The following is a 22,295-nucleotide window of genomic DNA, read 5'->3' as shown; positions in this document are numbered from 1 at the left end:
TAAATTTTATTATTATTATTTTTTTAATAGAGAACTTTTTTAAAAGAAGAATATTCTGGTATTCTGCTAGGCAGTACACATTTTCCTTGCTTTTTAAATATTTCTCCCCATTTGCCATAAGTGAGACTATCCCTCTGATGATGTCTTCTATTGCCTTGAAAGAGTGCAGATTATACTTGAGTCATGTATTTTTTAATAATTGTCTTGTACAGTGTGGCAACTAAGACCTAGAATTCCATACTACATATCCAAAATCTCCATGCCTCTTTCAAATGATAGAAAACAATTCTGCCAAATCCAGATTTTTAAATTCACATTCATCTTCTCAAACACTGCAATAGCCAGTTTATCTTTCTATCCCATACCTTCTCCATACTGAATGGACTCAACATTGGCTTCTAAAGCTACTTTCAATATTCCACAAACCTGAGGCTTTTCTAGGATTTATTTACTTTAGAAAAAGAAAGAGAGAGCATGAGCAGGAAGGGCAGAGGGAGAGGAAGAGAGAATATCATGCAGACTCTGCATTGAGTACAGAGCCCAATGTGGGACTTGATTTCATAATCCTGAGATTGCAACCTGAAATGAAACTGAAAGTCCCACACTCAAGCAGCTGTGCCACCCAGGCATCCCAAACTGAAGCATTTTTATCTCCTAAAGTATTGGAATCGCAGACCATAAAAAGAAGTTAAGAAAGAGTCAGGTGATGACAGTTAGTAGATTAAGGAAAAATTGGGACACCATCCTAATAGATGACACTAGGATGCCTTTAAGGCCCCACTCTTAACACTGCAGTATCTGTGGCAATGCAAAAGCCACATGTCAGAGCAGAAGTAGACCGTGGAGGCTGGGTTAACAGATAAACTGTTCTGATCTTTTCAGAACTTTCAGCACTTTTCAGTGAGGCCTAGGCCAGTTGGCAGTTTTATGCATGTATTCAGTTTTATGCATCTATTTTAAGAAGATCACTAAAAAGCCAAATCACAAAGATCAAGTTCCAATAGATAGGGAAGGCCTGGATTCTTCTCTTGACTCTGGTATTGGGCCACTTCAGTCCTGATTAGAGAAGTATGTCTTACATTCTACTAGTGGATTAAAGGGTTCATTTAGAAGAGCTGTGGAATAGGCTTCCTTGCAATAGGACAGGCAAAGTGATAAGGAACGTCCTCAATGCATCAATAGGACTTTGGGAGAAGGCTGAGTCTTCTATCTTTAGGAGATTTCTAATAGAGGGGACAACTCAGCTCTGAATTCAAGAAGTAGCTTTCTCCTTCAGGGAGATTATTTGAATCAAGAGAATAGTTTGACCCCTGCCTGAAGATGAGGAAAAAATACCTCAGCTCAGATAAATCTATCACTAAAAGACATCAATGTCCCTTGATCTATGAAAAAAAAATTGTCAAATTTTTTGATATCTTCATAATGTGCCAACTTGGTTAGGCCAAAGTACATTTCCCACAATTCATTCTGTGTGTTTTTAGTTAGGATGAGCCACAAAGGAGTGTCTTGGGCTATTTGGAGGGTGGAAGGGAGGCAGCATATTTTATTATATATTATCATATCTGAGATTAAACAGGTTTACCCTGATTTATACTACCACTTCATCTCAAATAAAAATTTTAAAAATATCTTAAAACAAAAATGGACACACAATGTATAAAAACTTATGTGATGCAGCAAAAGCAGTTTTAAGAGGAAAGTTCATAGCAATAAATGACTATCAAAAAACAAGAAACATCTAAAATAAACAACTGAACTCTATGTATCAAAGAACCAGAAAAAAGAAACCACCTAAAGTTACCAAAAAAGGAAATGATGTGGCTTAAAGCAGAAATAAATGAAATAGAAAATAAGACAATAGAAAAATTAATAAACCTTAGAGTCACTTCTTTGAAAAGATAAAGAAAATTGGCAAGTCTTTAGACTAACCAAGGAAAAAAGGGAGAGGATCCAAATCAATAAAATTATACATTAAAAATTACAATTGATAAAAAATGATAGAATTACAAATTACAAATGATAGAAATTACAAAATGATAGAAAGGAAACAAAAAATATTAAGAGATTACTATGAAAAACCATATACCAAAAGTTTGGACATCTGAGGAGAAATAGAAACATTCCTTAAAATATACAGCCCTCACAGACTGAATAGGAAAGAAATAGAAAGAACAAACTTTTACTAGTAAGGAGATTGAAGTAGTAATCCGTATCTCTCCAAAAGAAAAGCCCAGGACCAGATGGCTTCAGAGGTGAATTTTACCAAATAGTTAAAGAAGAATTAATGCCAGTCCTTCTCAAACTTGTCCCCAAAATTAAAGAGGAAGTGAAGAAGTCGTAAAAATGTAGTGCTTTTAGAATGTGCTTGAAATAGATTACTATATACCTACTGTTTTATACATGACATCTTGATAACCATCAAACAAAAACCTATTTAGATACACACACACCAGGACAATAAAATTAAGAGAAAGGGACCCAAACATAACACCAAAGAAAGTCATCAGATTGCAAGGGAAAAGAGCAAGAGAAGGAATGGAGAACTACAAACAAACAAACAAACAGGAAAAAAAATGGCAATAAATTCAGAGATATCAATAATGACTTTAATTGTAAATGGATTAAATGCTCCAATCAAGGACATAAGTTAATAATGGATAACAAAGCAAAACTCAAGTATATCTTGTCTACGAGAGACTCACTTCAGACCTAAAGACACCTACAGACTGGAGGTAAAGAGATGGAAGATAGTCCATGCAAATGGAAATGAAATGAAAAGAAAAGCAAGGTGGTAATACTTAATCATACACACTACACTTTAAAACAGATTATAACAGACAAAGAAGGGCATTACCAAATGATAAAGGGATGAATCCAACAAGATCAATCCAACAACACATCACTTCTTGGCCTTTTGGCTAAGATCAAGTGTAGTATCTGTTATTAGTTTAATATCTGATACGTCCTCTATCCAAGGACAGTATATTAAATGGATTTTTGGAGTAGGGAGTTGGAATAGGAGCTTGCTCTGTACACTCCACACATCGACCTGGTATTGCAGTACTTCCAGGAATGGTGTACCTTCCCCACTAAAGTAGTAAATAAAAGATTTGGTTAGTATAAAAAAAAGTCAATTCAACAATCCAACAACAACTGTAAGTCTCTATTCACCCAACATTAGAAGCACCTAAATATATTAGGCAAATATTTACAGACATAAAGGGGAAAAATAGCAGTAATACAATAATAGGAGATTTAAGATCTACTTAGATTAATGGATAAATCATCCAGACAGAAATTCAATGAGGAAACAATAGCTTAAATGATACTTTAGACCAGATGGAATAAATAGATATATACAGAGCAATCCATTAAAAAAAAAGTAGAATACACATTCTTTTCAAGTACACATGGAACATTATCCAGGACAGATCACCTATTAGACCACAAAACAAGTCTCAATAAATTGACGGGGGAGAAATCAGAGAGGGAGATGAACCATGAGAGACTATGGACTCTGGGAAACACACTGAGGGTTTCATAGGGGAGTGGGGTGGGATGATGGGGTCCCTGGGTGACGGGTATCGAGAAAGGCACATGTCATGATAAGTACTGGGTGTTTACGCAACTAATGAATCACTGAACACTACATTAAAAACTAATGATATGCTAAACAGTGGCATTCTTAACATAGCTTTAAGATCAAGGAAGAACAGCTTCAGGGTCTATTACCCTTTTCCATATTTTCTACAAACCTAAATGAATGGTTTATTCTAGGCAGAATGCCAACATTTGAGTCTGGGGAAAGCAAAGTATGCAGATTCAGATCTCCAACAATTTGTTTTTGCCTTTGTTTCCCTTGCCTCAGGAGATACATCTTCTAAGAAGTTGCTATGAATGATGTTAAAAAGGTCACTACCTGTATTCTCCTCTAGGATTTTGATAGTTTCCTATCTCACATTTAGGTCTTTAATCCATTCTGAATTTATTTTTGTGCATGGTATAAGGAAGTGATCGAGTTTCATTCTTTTGCATGTTGTTGCCAGTTTTCCAAACACCATTTGTTGAAGAGACTTTTTCCCATTGGATAATCTTTCCTGCTTTGTCAAAGATTAATGTTGTTGTGGGTCCTCCATTTCTTGGTTCTCTATTCTGTTCCATTGATCTATGTGTCTGTTTTTGTGCCAGGACTATACTGTCTTGATCACTACAGCTTTGTAATATAACTTGAAATTGTGATGCCTCCACCTTTGCTTTTCTTTTTCAAGATTGCTTTGGCTATTTTGTGGTTCCATACAAATTTTAGGATTATTTGTTCTTGCTCTGAGAAGAAAGCTGTTAGTATTTTGATAGGGATTGCATTGTGTGTAGATTGCTTTGAGTAATATAGATATTTTGAAAATACTTCTTCTAATCCGTGAGCATGGAATGTTTTTCCATTTCTCTGTGCCATCTTCAACTTCTTTTTTTTTTATTGTACTTTATATTAACTTTATTACTGTTCAAAGTGATGACTATTAGAAAAAAATTGAAATTTGGGACTGAAAATATAGAACAGAGGGATTGTCCAGAAATAAATATGGGCCCAAATAAAAAAACAAAGTAAAACCAAACAAATCACCAGGATCTTAAAAAACAGATAACCAAAATCAAAAGGTAAAAAAATCCCAAAAATATCCTCCAATATTGAACAATGGATTATCTTTTTTTTTCCAATTTATTTATTTTCAGAAAAACAGTATTCATTATTTTTTCACCACACCCAGTGCTCCATGCAAGCTGTGCCCTCTATAATACCCACCACCTGGTACCCCAACCTCCCACCCCCCCGCCACTTCAAACCCCTCAGACTGTTTTTCAGAGTCCATAGTCTCTCATGGTTCATCTCCCCTTCCAATTTACCCAAAAGCACATACCTTCCCCAATGTCCATAACCTTCCCCCCTTCTCCCAACCCTCCTCCCCCTAGCAACCCACAGTTTGTTTCGTGAGATTAAGAGTCACTTATGGTTTGTCTCCCTCCCTATCCCATCTTGTTTCATGGATTCTTCTCCTACCCACTTAAGCCCCCATGTTGCATCACCACTCCCTCATATCAGGGAGATCATATGATATTTGTCTTTCTCTGCTTGACTTATTTCGCTAAGCATGATACGCTCTAGTTCCATCCATGTTGTCGCAAATGGCAAGATTTCGTTTCTTTTGATGGCTGCATAGTATTCCATTGTGTATATATACCACATCTTCTTGATCCATTCATCTGTTGATGGACATCTAGGTTCTTTCCATAGTTTGGCTATTGTGGACATAGCTTCTATAAACATTCGGGTGCACGTGCCCCTTCAGATCACTACGTTTGTATCTTTAGGGTAAATTCCCAGTAGTGCAATTGCTGGGTCATAGGGCAGTTCTATTTTCAACATTTTGAGGAATCTCCATGCTGTTTTCCAGAGTGGTTGCACCAGCTTGCATTCCCACCAACAGTGTAGGAGGGTTCCCCTTTCTCCGCATCCTCGCCAGCATCTGTCATTTCCTGACTTGTTGATTTTAGCCATTCTGACTGGTGTGAGGTGATATCTCATTGTGGTTTTGATTTGTATTTCCCTGATGCCGAGTGATATGGAGCACTTTTTCATGTGTCTGTTGGCCATCTGGATGTCTTCTTTGCAGAAACATCTGTTCATGTCCTCTGCCCATTTCTTGAAGAGGTCCGATTATCAGCTTACCATTGAGCCGCTGCTGGACCACGAGGCCGGCAGCACGGCGCCCCAGCTCACGGCCTCACACCTCCTGCAGCGCCGGCAGCTCTTCAGCCAGAACCTGGAGAAGCGCATCCGTGAGCACCACAGGGCCTTCCTGGCCTCCCTGAACCCTCCCGTGGTGGTGCCTGAGGACCAGCTCACACGTTGGCACCCCCGGTTCAATGTGGACAGCGTGCCTGACATCGAATTTATCCCAGGGCTGCAAGGTTGGTTCAACATCCGCAAATCAGTCAATGTGATACAACACATCAATAAAAGAAAGAACAAGAACCATATGATACTCTCAATAGATGCTGAAAAAGCATTTGACAAAGTACAGCATCCCTTCCTGATCAAAACCCTTCAAAGTGTAGGGATAGAGGGCACATACCTCAATATCATCAAAGCCATCTATGAAAAACCCACTGCAAATATCATTCTCAATGGAGAAAAACTGAAAGCTTTTCCACTAAAGTCAGGAACACGGCAGGGATGTCCATTATCACCACTGCTATTCAACATAGTACTAGAAGTCCTAGCCTCAGCAATCAGACAACAAAAGGAAATTAAAGGCATCCAAATCGGCAAAGAAGAAGTCAAATTATCACTCTTCGCAGATGATATGATACTCTATGTGGAAAACCCAAAAGACTCCACTCCAAAACTGCTAGAACTTATACAGGAATTCAGTAAAGTGTCAGGATATAAGATCAATGCACAGAAATCAGTTGCATTTCTCTACACCAACAACAAGACAGAAGAAAGAGAAATTAAGGAGTCAATCCCATTTACAATTGCACCCCAAACCATAAGATACCTAGGAATAAACCTAACCAAAGAGGCACAGAATCTATACTCAGAAAACTATAAAGTACTCATGAAAGAAATTGAGGAAGACACAAAGAAATGGAAAAATGTTCCATGCTCCTGGATTGGAAGAATAAATATTGTGAAAATGTCTATGCTACCTAAAGCAATCTACACATTTAATGCAATTCCTATCAAAGTACCATACATCTTTTTCAAAGAAATGGAACAAATAATCCTAAAATTTATATGGAACCAGAAAAGACCTCGAATAGCCAAAGGGATATTGAAAAACAAAGCCAAAGTTGGTGGCATCACAATTCCGGACTTCAAGCTTTATTACAAAGCTGTCATCATCAAGACAGCATGGTACTGGCACAAAAACAGACACATAGACCAATGGAACAGAATAGAGAGCCCAGAAATAGACCCTCAACTCTATGGTCAACTAATCTTCGACAAAGCAGGAAAGAATGTCCAATGGAAAAAAGACAGCCTCTTCAATAAATGGTGTTGTGAAAATTGGACAGCCACGTGCAGAAAAATGAAATTGGACCATTTCCTTACACCACACAGAAAAATAGACTCAAAATGGATTAAGGACCTCAATGTGAGAAAGGAATCCATCAAAATCCTTGAGGAGAACACAGGCAGCAACCTCTTCGACCTCAGCCGCAGCAACATCTTCCTAGGAACATCGCCAAAGGCAAGGGAAGCAAGGGCAAAAATGAACTTTTGGGATTTCATCAAAATCAAAAGCTTTTGCACAGCAAAGGAAACAGTTAACAAAACCATCTTCAACTTCTTTCTGAAGATAGTTTTCTGTGTTAACTGAGCTACGTTGAGTATTCTTGGAGTGCTTGCTCTGTGATAGATTTTAGAATGTAATAGAAATATTACAGAATAGGAAAGGTTGTGAACCAGTCCCAGAGGGCTGCAAGGTCCAACTTTTACTAGGAAGAGGCCTCAGACTTTAGTGATTTCTGTTTTTTTCTTGGAATCGAATGGTCCTAATTTGAAAAGCCATATGAAAGTAAACCAAAATTTCCAATCCAAATTCTTCTCTTGAAGGTCCTCCTTAAGGACTCAGCACCCACGGAGCCACTATACCAGAAAGTGATAAATTATCATCTATTGATTGGGACAATTGACTGGGCTAGGGATAGGAATTTCTGGCAATATTCCCGTGTGACTTCTGTTATAGTTCTGGAGGAGGCATTCTTATCACAGGGTCTTTTTTGAAGGCATCCACCTCAGATCCCCTCACTTTTGCTAAGTTTATAGGACTACATGGTATGTGCAAGAAGGAGAGAGAATAGAGTTAGTTTGCTGGAATGGCTAAAGGATAGTGGTCCTCTAGTGAAGGGAACAGGACAATAATGACAGTAGCTACAAGCAGAGTATAAAGGAAAAGCAGGGGAAAGGTGGTAGATAGAAGCCATGTTAAATTTTGGGGGGTATTAATTTAAAACTGGTAACTGCTTTAAAAAATGCTACTGATAGCTTTGCGCAGTGGCAGTATCGTAGCCAATGAGGTTTATCCGAGGCGTGATTATTGCTAATTGAAAAAATGCTACTGATGATTTTAAAGCACAGGGAAAAAATGTTCATTAATCAAGCCATTTTGCAACCATGTTTTGTGTTGTGCTAAGATAAACCTATATTCTGAAATTGGTGATTATTCCAGTGTGGCCAGTGCCTTTCCTGACCCTATCCCCATGGTCTAATCATCTCATGACCTTCTAAGGAAATGTATTTCCCTTCATCTTTCTGACAGCTAGGTGAGTTCAAACCAGAGCTCCTGATCATTTTATTACTAAAAATGCTGCCACAATCCCCAGGTTCTGGTACACCTTTCTACCAGATACCTCCATAGATATAAGAAACTCTACATTGAATAACTTTGAGGGATAGACATTGTGCTTCTACATCTTCTTTCCCCTAGGAGAGAATTTACATTTCGCATTGCCCCCTTTCCCTTATGAGAGCATAATACTTGCTCACATGGCCCCAAACAAGTGACAAAGGAGCTCTTTACAAAGAAAATAGTATTTTCCACAACAGCCTAAGGACAAGTACAAGGACTCTGTCCGTGGCACTTACTGTGGTGAATAATTTCCAGGTGAAGGACCTAGCTCCTGCCTCTGTAGTTGATCTAGCATTGTCAGCTGGAGGGAGACCGCTGATTATAGTCACAATGAGAGAACTGATCAAACTTCTCCATTCTTTTCCCTCATCCAGTATCTTCCACAATTTCTGTGGAAGGCCACAAAGGTGATTTGTTCACCACTAGAGTACACAGGACGGTCCTCCTGAGTTCAATGCCCTGACAGCAGTAAGAGATCTGTATAGAAAGAAAAGGCAGTGATCTGAATCTGCATACTTTGCTTTCCCCAGACTCAAATGTTGGCATTCTGCCTAGAATAAACCATTCATTTAGGTTTGTAGAAAATATGTAAAAGGGTAATAGACCCTGAAGCTGTTCTTCCTTGATCTTAAAGCTATGTTAAGAATGTTCAAGGGAAAGTTTTAATACCATTATTCCTGACACAAAAGGTAAAAGTGGCAAGGAGCGTTTAAAAAAATGAAATTTTAATTCAGGTAATGGTAGGTAGCACTGATGGTTTCCTTGACAGAGAAGTAGAAAATGGTGGTCATTGTGGTGAATGACATCAGTGTGCAGGATTCTCTTACCTAAGTTCTCAAAGCAAAGGGCCTACAACCAGAGTGCTATGTAATTTCCAACTTTTCTACAAACTTAAGTGAAAAAAAAAAGCTTTTAGACTGCAATATTGAAAGAAGTCTCCTGAGTAAGAAGCTTCAAGTAGTTTTTGTTTTGTTTTGTTTTTTTGTTTTTCCCAATCGCGTCTCTTTGGGAACACACAACTTAGCTCAGAAAATACTTCTATAGCTTTCCTTCTGCACACTTGTCAGATGCTTCTTGCTATTTGGGTTTCTCTGTCCAGCTTGTGGTTATAAACTTTGTGAGAACTCTTCATTTGAGCACACCATCTGCTTCACATGGACCCTAAACCAGTAAGCAAAAGAGATCTTTAAGAAGAGTACAAGGTATTTTCTGATTTCTACACTGTGTAGTCTATACTAGACTAGTATACATATATTGTATGTATAGACTGGAGATAGCTCATTTCCAATTTCTGTCCCTTGTCAATAGGGGCTTATTGGCACTACTTCCTTTGACAATATGTCAATGTGTCTTTCTCAAGTACCTTTTGGATATTCCAGAACCTGCTTTCATCAAAACCTTTCCCAGGAGATACCTTCTCCCAGAGCAAAGGTTAACCTCAACTCCCAATGTTTTTTGGTTAACACCTCCTTGACTGTGAATAATGGGATTAAGGAGGTTGCAATATGAAGTCACAGTGAATTAGTCGGCATTATCTTCAACCCTGCCCATTAGCTCTAAGTAGGAACCTAGTAAGTTGATCCCCATTTCTAAAAGCACAGAGAACAAGCAAAGAATTAAACATCAAGAGAAAAATTAATTTGACTATAATGACAGAGATTCAAACTATGAGATGCAGAATTAATCATCTGCTCCATACAGATTCAGTTAGATTGTACAGCACCTCGCTTAAGTATAAATGGCACAGATATACTAAAGCAAAGATCCTAAAGGCTAAGACCCAAAGCCAGAGGCATTCCAGATGTCCTGGGTAAAATCCAGCCATGAACATTCTTCAGACAGACAGACTGGTTTGTTACAGACATGTGAGTGCAGAAGCATCAACAGATATCTGTATATAAAAGATCTCAAGTTTTAATACATGCCAGGTCATCAACATCTCTTGTCAGATGGGTCAGGAAGTAGACTATTCAAATGCAAGGGCTATCATTTACAGTGGCATAGAATTCAACAATATATTTCTCTATGAAGGTCTCTTGATGAAAACTGGCAGTTTTGAATTTGCAACAGGGAGACAATGGGATCCTGCTGGAGTTTTCCTCAGCAGGTAGAATGGCCTGTTAGCTTTGTTTTCTTAATGGCCCCAAAGAGGATCCTAATTGGGAGGCCATCCACCAATTTGTTCCAGTTCCTTATCTATTTCTCTGACATTTGTTATATAAACTTAGTCCCACAGAAACTGCTTCTCACACATCAGTCAAGAACAGATAACCTTCATGTGGGACAAAAGCATGACCCCTCCAAATATTAATGAGTTGTACTTAAACAGTCTCAAAGCAATTCAGAAATTTTTAGCAGGTTATGTTTGAGAAATTTGAGGAAGAATGATCTCATTGTCAGATGGTCTTCCTTAAAGCTGTCCAATACCCTTTACCAGTTAGCCAACTGCAGGGCTTCTGCTGCATTACTGGACTGAGAAGCCCTTACTGAAGGTGTGTGCAATGCTGATACTTTTAGACTCTCCTAGTCGTAACATGCACATGTACTTACTTGCATGCTGTTTGGGACAGAAAGAAGGGTAGCATAGCTTTGGGATAAAGAAGCCATTTGCAATGCTATTTTGCTTTGTCTCTCTCCCGGTCCATGAGCCAAACTTGCTCCAGATCTACAGACTGATGCTGATGGCCCATATATCAAATGGTACCTAAATGTTAACTGGGAAAAAAAAAAGGGGGGGGGAGCTTGAAGGGAAAATTAGAAGACTTTCTAAATAAAAGTGGAAGCTAATCCAGTGTCTGACTGTAGCAATACATTTTGGAAACAAGCCCTTTCAGGAATGCTTATTACAGGAAGGCCTTTATCAAGGAAGTAAGACCTGGGCACCAAAGAAGAAGTTTTTCACATAATCCAGTCTGTCCAGATTTTATCTGCCTGAAGGAATCCACTTTTGTACTATGGATACTTGTTTCATACAGCACAAAGAGGGTTAAAGTGCATTGGAATGGTGTTCTAGGTAAACTAATTGGCCTGTCTCTTTTTCCCTCTGCTCAGGAACTGAGGAGCATGGGGAACATTGTGTATACTTCATATAAGTGAAAACATGCAATATATGACTTTATGAATTTTCATTTAGTGTAATGTTTTCCAGGTTCATGTATGTTGGAGCACTTCAGTCCTCTTGATTGCTGAGCAACATTATATTGTATTAATATATACCATGCTGTTCATTCATTCACTGGTTGTTGGACATTAGGGTAGTTTCTACTTTTCAGCTATTGTGAATAATACTTCTGTGTACACTGTGTACAAATATTTGTTAGAAATACATGTTTCTCAGTCTTCTGGGTATATACCCAGGAATGGAATTGCTGGTTCCCAGGGCATTTTTATGTTTAACTTTTTGAGGAAGTGCCAAGCTTTTCCAGTAGCTTTACCATTTTACATTCTTACTATCTGTGTACAAGGTTTTCAGTTTCTTCAGAGACTTGCCAACACTTGTCTTTTTTCTTGGTAGCCGCCCTAGTGTGCATGAAGTGCTATTTCATTGCAGTTTTGATTTGTAGTTCCCAAATGACTAATAGTGTGGAGTATTTTTTTATGTGCTTATTAGCCATTTGTATATCTTCTTTAGAGAAATGTTAATTCAAGTTCTTTGTCCACTTTTTAATTGGTTGTTTGTCTTATATTGAGGAGTTTGAAGAGTTTTTAAGAGTTTTATACACACACACACACATACATTCACATATATATTCATATATACTAAACTCTAATCAGCTGTATGATTTCTGAATATTTTTCTCCCATTCTGTAGAAGATATTTTCACTTTCTTGATGGTGTACTTTGATGCACAGAAGTTTTAAATTTTGGTTAAGTCCAATTTATCTATTTTTTCTTTTGTTACTTGTGTTTTGGTGCACAAGTATCTAAGAACCTATTACAAAATTAAAGGCTACAGAGATTTACTTCTATTTTTCTTCTAAGAGTTTTATAGTTTTAGTTCTTATATTTAGTTCCACGACCCATTTTGAATTGGTATTTGTATATAATGTGAGATAGGGGTCCATCTTTATTCTTTTGCATGAATTGTCAGCACCCTTTGTTGAAGACATTTTTTCTCCATTGAATAGCCTTGATAAATTTGTCAAAAAATTAATTAACCTTAGATGTATGAATTTATTTCTAGATGCTAAGTTTATTCCATTTATCTATATGTCTATTCTTTTTTTTTTAAGATTTGAGAGAGAAAGAGAGAGAGAGCAAGAGTGAAAGGGGCAGGGGAGAGAGAATCTCAAGCAGACTCCACACTGAGTGCAGAGCCTGATGTGGGGCTTGATCTTATGACCCTGAGATCATGACGTGAGCCAAAATCAAGAGTCAGGTGCTAAATGTACTGCACTACCCAGGCACCGCAATCTTTATTCTTATACCAATACCACAGTTTTGATTACTCCAGCTTAGTAGTATGGTTTGAAATCATAAAGTATGAGTCCTCCAACCTGTTTTTAATTTTGCAATATTGTTTTGTCTATTTATGATCCTTTGCAATTCCATATGAAAGGATATATTTTTCCATATATACAGTATTTGCTCACTGAGACTTTAAAATGAATTATATTAAATCTATAGATCACTTAGTGTAGTACTGCTATTGTAGCAATATTAAGTTTTAGAATCTATAAACGTGGGATATTTTTCTATCTATTTAGGTCTTTTAAAACTTATTTCAACAATGTGTTGGGGTGTGTGTGTGTGTGTGTGTACAGGTCTAGCATCTCCTTGGTTAAATCTGTTCCTACATATTGTATTGTTTGATGCTATTATTTTGATGGTATTATAAATAGAACTTTTCTTTATTTCAAATTTTAATATTTCACTGTTAGTATATAAAAATACAAGTGATTTTTGTATGTTGATCTTGTATCTGCAATTTTGCTAAATTTGTTTATTAAGTCTACTAGTTTTTTAGGAATTCTTTAGGATTATCTATATATAGGGTCAGGTCATCTGTGACTAAAGATAACTTTACTTCTTCTTTTCTAATTATATCAATTTCTTGCCTAATTTTCCTGGACAGAGCTCCCAGTACACTGATGAATAGAAGAACCAAACCTGGCAACTTCATCTTATTAATGATCTCATATGGAAAGCTTTCAGTCTTTAACAACTGAGTATGTTATTAAGTTTATGTAATTTTTCATAAATTCCCTTCATAAATGTTGAGGAAATTCCCTATATTCCTAGTTTTTTGAATGTTTTATCACAAAGGGGTTTTAGATTCTGTTAAGTGCTTTTTCTGCATCAGTTGAGATAATCACATACAGTTTCCCCCACTGCTTTGTTTTATTAATTTGTTATATTACACTGATTGATTTTCATATATTGAGACATTCGTGTATTCCCAGGACTAATGTTACTTGGTCCTGATATATAATCCTTTTAATATGCAACCAGATTTGGCTTGCTAATATTTTGTTGAAAATTTTTGCATTTATGTTCATAAGAGATGATCATAAGATATAGTTGTTTTTTTCTTTAGGATGTCTTTGGTATCACATGCTGGCCTCAAAGAATAAGTATTACCTTCTCTTATAATTTATGGAAAATTTGAAAATGATTGGTGATAATTCTTTAAATGTTTGGTAGAATTCACATGTGATAAGTAGAAACTTCTTTTTGAACACTTCTTTGGTAGCATCTCTTAAATTTTCATACATTGTGGTATTTCTTTTTCATTTATCTCAGAGAATTTTCTAGTTCTGTGTGTGATATCTTCATTAATCTATCAATTATTCAGAAGAGTGTTGCTTAATTTCCACATATTTGTAAAATTTCTAGTTTTCTTCCTGCTATAGATTTCTAGTTTTATTTCACTAAGGGCAAAGAAGATACTTTGTATTATTTAAGTATTTTAAAGTTAGAACAATGTCAGCAAGATGGTGAAACAGGAGGTTCTAGCTCTTGTCCCTCACAAAAATATTGTTTTAACAGTCATTTGTAGTTAAAAATACCTTCATGAGAGCTCTAGAATCCAAGTGAGAGATTACAAGAACTGAGTGAAGCACAGAAATGAGATAAGTTCATTGAAACATTTAAGAAGAACACTCATTTTCTTTAGGGCACCAGTCAGTTAAGTGTCTGATTCTTGATTTTGGCTCAAGTCATGATCTCAGGGTTGTGAGACTGAGCCCTGCATTGGACTCCACACTGGGTTTGCAGCCTGCATAATATTCTCTCTCCCTCTCCTTTTGCCCCTCCCCACTCTAAGAAAGTTTTTAAAAAGAATACTGCCTTTTCTAACATCACCTCTCCCCCAAGCCAGAACAGCACACTACTGAGAGAGCTCTCCTCAGCCCCTAAGTTCTCCCATGGTGGGAAAAGTAAAATGAATATCTGATTTCCTTAGCCTTTCAGGTGCTAATTGAGAGAAATGCCTCCATCATGCCACACTTAGAACACTCAGGAAACTGGCATGACTAGATTGCCTGGGGACAGGCAATAAAGGGGGAAGGAAGAGGGTCTCAACAATTTGCCCATGGATCTCAACAGTTGACTTTTGATTCTCTGGCAGCAGATCCACAGGCCTATTGACCTGGGCACTGGTCTCATCGGCCCAGATCCTGACACAAGGACTGTCCATTTATGGACACTAGCACTTGGTGTGCCCACACATAGACCCTGGCAATGAGCCCCTTGTGGACCTTGCAAACCAGTCCACCTATGGACTTCACCACTTTTTTTTTTAAGATTTTATTTATTTATTAGAGAGAGGGGGAGAGATAGCAAGCACAGGCAGACAGAATGGCAGGCAAAGGCAGAGGGAGAAGCAGGCTCCCTGCCAAGCAAGGAGCCCGATGTGGGACTCGATCCCAGGACGCTGGGATCATGACCTGAGCCGAAGGCAGCTGCTTAACCAACTGAGCCACCCAGGCGTCCCTGGACTTCACCACTTTTAACCCTCGTTTAAAAGATTTTTTTAACTATAAGGTAACTATAACCACAAAATTCTAGGTAGAGAATTTCTGTCTAGGGTAGCTAGGAAGAGCTTTCCTTGCAAAGTCAGTCTTTAGAGATTGGAAGATGTGAATTCTTATTCAAACATGCAGATAACAGTGTAAGGTTATGGGATCAGGAAGACTTAGGAAAATGTGATTCCACCAAGGAACAACAGCAACAAAAAGCTCTAATAAGTGATGCTAAAGAAATATGAATCTATGAAATGCCTGAAAGTTTTAAAAATAATCATTCTTAAAAGTTCAGTGAGTTACCAGAAAATATAGACAACTAAATTAAATCAAGAAGAGCCAATGAACAAAATGATGAGATAGAAACCATAAAAAGAACCAAACAGAAATTCTAGAACTAAAGAAAACAATTACTGAACTAAAAACTTGACAACAAACAAAAGAAGTCTTCAATAACTCAACCAAGCAGAAAAAAGAATTAGCATACATAAAGATAGGTCATTTGAAATTATCCAGTCAGAAAAACAAAAAGATAAAAGAATGAAAAAGAGTGAAGAAAGCCTGAAGAACAATAAGGTGAAAGAGAGAAGGGGGGGGAATATATTTTTAATAATAAATTAACCAGAAGATTCCCAAATCTGGGGAGGTAAATTGACATACAGATTCATAGAGCCTTAACAAAATCAAAATAGGTAGAAACCAAAGAGGTCTTTATCAAGACTCAATTAAAGTAATTGTCAAAAGGCAAAGAATTTTTAAGTGTCAAGAAAAACATAGCTCATCACATATAAGCCCTCCCAATTACACTATTAGCATATTTCTCAGCAGAAAACTTGTAGGCCAAGAAAGACTAGAATTACATATTTCAAGTGCTTAAAACAAAAAAAAAACAACACTGCCAACCAAGAATACCATACCTATAAAAGCTATCCTTTTAGAAATGAAAGACTAAGACTAAGGGAGTTCCTAATCACTAGACTGCCTTACAAAAGTACTAGAGGAAGTTTTTCAAGTTGAATCAGAAGGATGATAAACAACACAAAATCATATGAAAGTATAAATGTCACCAGTAAAGATAAAAATACAGCAAAAACAGAATGAAATAATGCTGTAAGATTGGTACATAAATCACTTTTAACCCTAGTTTAAAGGAGTTTTCTAACTATAATAACTATAACCACAAAATGTGTTAAAAGGTACATAATATAAAAAGAAGGAAATTCTGACATTAATAACAAAGAATATGGCAGGAGGATAAAAGTGTAAAGTTTTATAATGGATGTTGTGGTTATTAGCTTAAAATAGATTGTTATAAGAAGCTTTATGCAAATCTCATGATAACCACAATGAAAAATCATAGTAGGTACATAAAGATAAATACAGAGAATTAAAGAATTAAACTATAAAAATAACCATCAAATCATACAGAAATATAGCAAGAGAAAGAAACAAATGAACTGCAAAACAGACAAAAAATTAAAATATGGCAACCGTAAATCCATACTTACTAATAATTATTTTACATGTAAATGGATTAAACACACCAATCAAATGATGTAGAGTAGATAAATAAAATTAAAAGAACCAACTATACAGTGTCTATAAAAAATACTTTAGATTTTAGGACAATTTGAAAGGGGTGGAAAAAGATATTTTACACAGATGGTGACTAAAAGAACAGGAATAGCTATATTTATATCAGACAAGATATAAACAGTTTTTGATAAATAAAAAAAACTGTCACAGGAGACAAAGAATGTCATTACATAATGATGAAAATGTCAGTTCACCAGGGAGATACAAAAATTATAAATACACAATCCACCTATCCTCGGAGCACCTACCATTTAAAGCAAACACTGACATATCTGAAGGGAGAAATAAAATGACAGCAGAAGACTTCAATACCCTGTTTTGAATAACCCAGAAATAAAATCAAAAAAGAAAACAGCAGACTTGAACAACACTACAGACCAACTGGACTTAATAGGGATGTATAGAACATTCCACCTAATAGGAGCAGAATACATATTTTTCTCAATGGCAGATGGAATATTCTCTAAGACATATCACTTGCTAGATCATAGGACAAATCTTTTTTTTTTTTAAAGATTTTATTTATTTGTCAGAGAGAGAGAGGGAGAGAGAGCGAGCACAGGCAGACAGAATGGCAGGCAGAGACAGAGGGAGAAGCAGGCTCCCTGCTGAACAAGAAGCCTGATGTGGGACTCGATCCCAGGATGCTGGGATCATGATGTGAGCTGAAGGCAGCTGTTTAACCAGCTGAGCCACCCAGGCATCCCCACAGGACAAATCTTAATAAATTTAAGAAGAGTGAAATCATTACAAGTGTTTTATCTAACACACATGGAATAGAATGATAAATCAATAACAGAAGGAAAACAGAAAAAATAACAAATACATGGGAATTAAACACACTCTTGTAGAATCATCAGGTCCAAGAATAATCATAACAAAAAATGAAAAAATATTTTGAGACCAATGAAAATGAAAACACAACATACCAAAAACATATTGGGTGCCATAAAAGCATATGTAAAAGGGAAATTTATAGAAATAAATGCCAACATTAAAATGAAAGATCTCAAACAACCTAAATTTACACCTCAATAAATTAGTATAAGAATCAACTAAGTCTAATGTTAGAAGAAACCAATAAAGTACAGCCAAAATAAATCAAAGAGTGCAGCAGAAATATATCAAAAAGTAGAAAAATAGATGAAATTAGGAGTTTTTGGTTTTTTTTTTTTTCAAACAAAGTTGATAAACCCTAAGCTAGACTAAGAAAAAAGAGAAAGTAGTTGTGATGCCACCAACTTTGGCTTTGTTTTTCAATATCCCTTTGGCTATTCGAGGTCTTTTCTGGTTCCATATAAATTTTAAAATTATTTGTTCCATTTCTTTGAAAAAGATGGATGGTACTTTGATAGGAATTGCATTAAATGTGTAGATTGCTTTCAATTAAATAAAATCAGGAATGGAAAAGGAGACATAACCACTGATGCCATGGAAATTTAAGAAAAAAAATTAAATTTTTTTAAATTAAAAAAAATCATGAGAGACTCTTATATACTAATAAATTGGCAATCCTAGAAAAGTATAACCTACCAAGAATGAGTAAATATGATAGAACAACTGAAGACACCAATAAGAAGGATATTGAATCAATAACCAAAAAACTTCCAAAAGGAAAGCCCATGACCAGATGGTTTTATTGACAAATTCTACCAAATATGTAAAAAAGAATTAAAACTCCTATTCCTTAAACTCTTCCAAAAGTAGAAGAGGAAACCCTTCCAAGCTCATTTTATGTAGCCAGTAGCACTTTGCTACCCAAACAAAAGACACCACAAGAAAACTACAAGCCAATATCCTTCATAAACTTGGATCTAAAAATTCTCAATCAAATATCAGCAAGCCAAATTCAACAGCAAATTAAAAGAATTATACACCACAATCAAGTGGGCTTTATCCTTAGGATGCATGAATACTTCAACATAGACAAATTGATGTGATAAACCACATTAACAAAGTGAAGGGTAAAAATCATATGATAATTTCAATATATACAGGAAATCATTTTACAAAACTCAACATCCTTTCATCATAAAAATTCTCAACAAGTTAGGCATAGGAAGAACTAACCTCAACACAATAAAGTCCATGTATGACAAGCCCATAGCTACAATTATACTCTGTGGTAAAAAACTGAATTTTTTTTTAAGATTTTATTTATTTATTTGACAGACAGAGATCACAAGTAGGCAGAGAGGCAGGCAGAGTGAGAGAGAGGAGGAAGCAGGCTTCCTGCTGAGCAGAGAGCCTGATGTGGGGCTCGATCCCAGGACCCTGGGATCATGACCTGAGCCGAAGGCAGAGGCTTTAACCCACTGAGCCACCCAGGCGCCCCGAAAACATTTTTTTTTAATTTAAATTCCAGTTAATATACTTGTGGAGCATAAGGAATAACATGGAGGACAGTGGGAGAAGGAGAGGAGAAGTGAATTGGGGAAATCGGAGGGGAAGACAAACCACGAGAGACTGTGGACTCTGAGAAACAAACTGAGGGTTTTGGAGGGGAAGGGTTGGGGAGTTGGGAGAGCCTGATAGTGGGTATTAAGGAGGGCATGTATTGCATGGAGTACTGGGTGTGGTGCATAAAAAAATGAATCCTGGAACAATGAAAAAATAAAATAAAAAAATTCCAGTGAATAGTGTAATATTAGTTTCAAGTGTGCAATTTAGTGATTCAACACTTACATACAACACCTAGTGTTCATCACAACAGGTGCACTCCTTAGTCCTCATCACCTATTTAACCCATTCCCCAAATTTTTCTTTAAGAGATGAAACAAAGCAAGGATGCCCACTTTCACCACTTCTATTTAACATAGTACTAGAAGTCCTAGTTTGAGAAAAATTGGCAAGAAAAAGGATTTTTTTAATGTTTAAAAATTTTTTAAAAGATTTATTTATTCATTTGAGAAAGAAAGAGAGCATGCATGAGTAGGGGGAAGGGCAGAGGGAGAAAACCCTAGTAGGGAGTTCTGAATGGGGGGAACTCTACACAGGGCTCTATCCCACAACCCTGAGATCTTGACCCTAACTGAAATCAAGAGTCAGACACTTAAGTGACTGAGCCACTCAGGCACCCCAAGAAAAAGGAATTTAAAAGCATATAAATTGTAGAGGAAGAAATTATCTCTTTGCAGGTAACAATCTTCTATGTAGAAAACCTCAAGGCTCCACAAGTAATCCTGCTAGAATAAATGAATTCAGTAAAGTTGCAGAATACAAAACCAACATATGATAGTAGCTGCATTTCTATATATTAACAATAAACTATTTGAAAATGGAATCCCATTCATGATAGCATCAATTGATCAAACACACACTTAGGAATAAACCACCTATGATGTGAAAAATTTGTATGAACTATAAAATACCAATAAAAGAAATGAAAGCAGACATAAGTGGAAATAAATTCTATGTTCATGTATTAGAACAATTTTAAGATGTCCAAATTATGCAAAGCAATCTACAGATTCAGTTGCAATCCACATCAAAATTCCAATTGCATGTTTTATAGAGATAGCAAAAACAATCCTAAAGTTCATATGGAACCAAAAAAGACCTTGAATGGCTTAAGTAATTTTGATCAAGAATAACAAAGCTTCAGCCATCACATTTCTAGCTTTTAAATTTTATTGTAAAGCTTCTATAATCAAACCAATATGGTACTAGCATAAAAACTGACATATATACCAATGGAACATAATAGGGAGCCCAGAAATAAATCCACACACATACTGTCAATTGCTTTTGACAAGAGTGCTATGATAATGTGCTTCATAAGAAATATATATTTGGTCTTCATCCCAGTTTCTGGCACAGAGTTCCCCAAACCCTTGGAATTTCTCAAGTGTTGAGAGTGATAAAAGTGCCTTTATTGTGTTAATGAGGTGAATTTTGAAAAGCACCTAAGGATGGAAGCTAGTGGCACCAAACCTGTGATTAGAGGGTTGAAACTTTCAGCTTTTCCCCACCAGCCCCAACCTTCATGGAATAGAAAGGCTGGAAATGGAATTCAAAAACCAATGGTCAGTGATTTAATGAATTTTCATGAATGAAGCCTTTATAAAAATCCACAAGGATGGGGTTCAGAGAGCTTCCAGGTTAGTGAAAATACAGGTGTTAGGAAAGTGGGGTACCTGGAGAGGTCACGGAATCTCCACCCCGTTTCCTCTTACCTTGTCCTAGGCATCTCTTCTATCTGGCTGATCTTGACTTACATCTTTTTATAATAAACTGGTGATGTAATTTTTCTTTAAAAATGAACTAGTGATATAGTAAGTGGTTCTGTGAGCCACTCTAGCAAACTAATCAAACCTGAGGAGGAGATAGTAGGAATTTCTGATTTATAGCCAGTTATTCAGAAGTACAGGTAACAACCTATACTTGCAACTAGTGTCTCATGTGGGGAAGGGGGACAGTCTTTTAGGACTGAACCCTCAACCTATGAGATCCAATACTATCTCTGGGTGGATAGTGTCAAAATTGAGTTGAATTATTGGACACCCTACTATCTAAGAATTGGTTGGTGTTCTGGAAGAAGTGCCCCCCTAACCCCCGCCCCAATACACACACATTGGAATTGGGTCCAGAAACCAAAAGAGATGCCAATAATACAAATTGGGGAAAGGATAATCTCTTCAATAAATGGTGCTGAGAAAACCAGATATCCCATGCAAAAGAATGAAAGTGGACCCTTACCTTACATCATACACAAAAATCAACTCAAAATGGATTAAAACTTTAATGTAACACCTCAACCATAGAACTCTTAGAAGCAAACTAGGAAACAGCTTCTTGGCGTTGATCTTTGCAATGATTTTTTTGGCTAGGACACCAAAAGCCCAGGCAACAAAAGCAAAAATAAACAAGTGACATTACATTAAACTAAAAATCTTATAAACAGCAAAGGAAACAATTGACAATTGAAAAGGCTACTTACAGAATAGGAGAAAAAATTCACAGACCATATATTTGATAAAGGTTAATACCAAAAATATATAAGGAAATCCTAGAACTCATCAGGAAAAAAAAAAATCTGATTTTAGAATGGACATGAGAACTCAAAAGATAGTTCTCCAAAGACGACACACAAATGTTCAACAGGTATATGAAATGGCACTATTCATGATTAGTTGTCAGGGAAATACAAATCAACACAATGAAGTACCACTTCCCTTCTGTTAGGATGGCTACTAAAACAACAGAAGGTTAAGTGTTGGTGAGAGTGAGAAGGAAAGGGAATCTTGGTACATTCACTGTGGGAAACCACTAGGCAAAATAGTATGGATATTCTTTAAAAAGTTAAAACTAAACTATCATATG

General features: G+C 36.5%; 1 long non-coding RNA gene and 2 other non-coding genes across 4 annotated transcripts in view; 2 read left to right on the top strand and 1 right to left on the bottom strand.

Annotated features, from left to right (window-relative positions):
* The window catches only part of LOC122893156, a 247,822-nt gene that overhangs the window by 98,698 nt on the left and 126,829 nt on the right, over positions 1 to 22,295 (bottom strand). The gene's annotated exons all lie outside the window — the stretch shown is intronic.
* Positions 2,899 to 3,086, top strand: LOC122894774. The gene has a single exon (XR_006381840.1). It is a non-coding gene; the product is annotated as a U2 spliceosomal RNA (small nuclear RNA).
* LOC122894809 lies at positions 8,049 to 8,189 on the top strand. The gene has a single exon (XR_006381854.1). It is a non-coding gene; the product is annotated as a U4 spliceosomal RNA (small nuclear RNA).

Source organism: Neovison vison, chromosome 13 (assembly GCF_020171115.1).
Source record: "Neovison vison isolate M4711 chromosome 13, ASM_NN_V1, whole genome shotgun sequence".
In the NCBI taxonomy this organism is placed as follows: domain Eukaryota; kingdom Metazoa; phylum Chordata; class Mammalia; order Carnivora; family Mustelidae; genus Neogale; species Neogale vison.
This window is presented reverse-complemented; position numbering and strand designations above follow the sequence as displayed.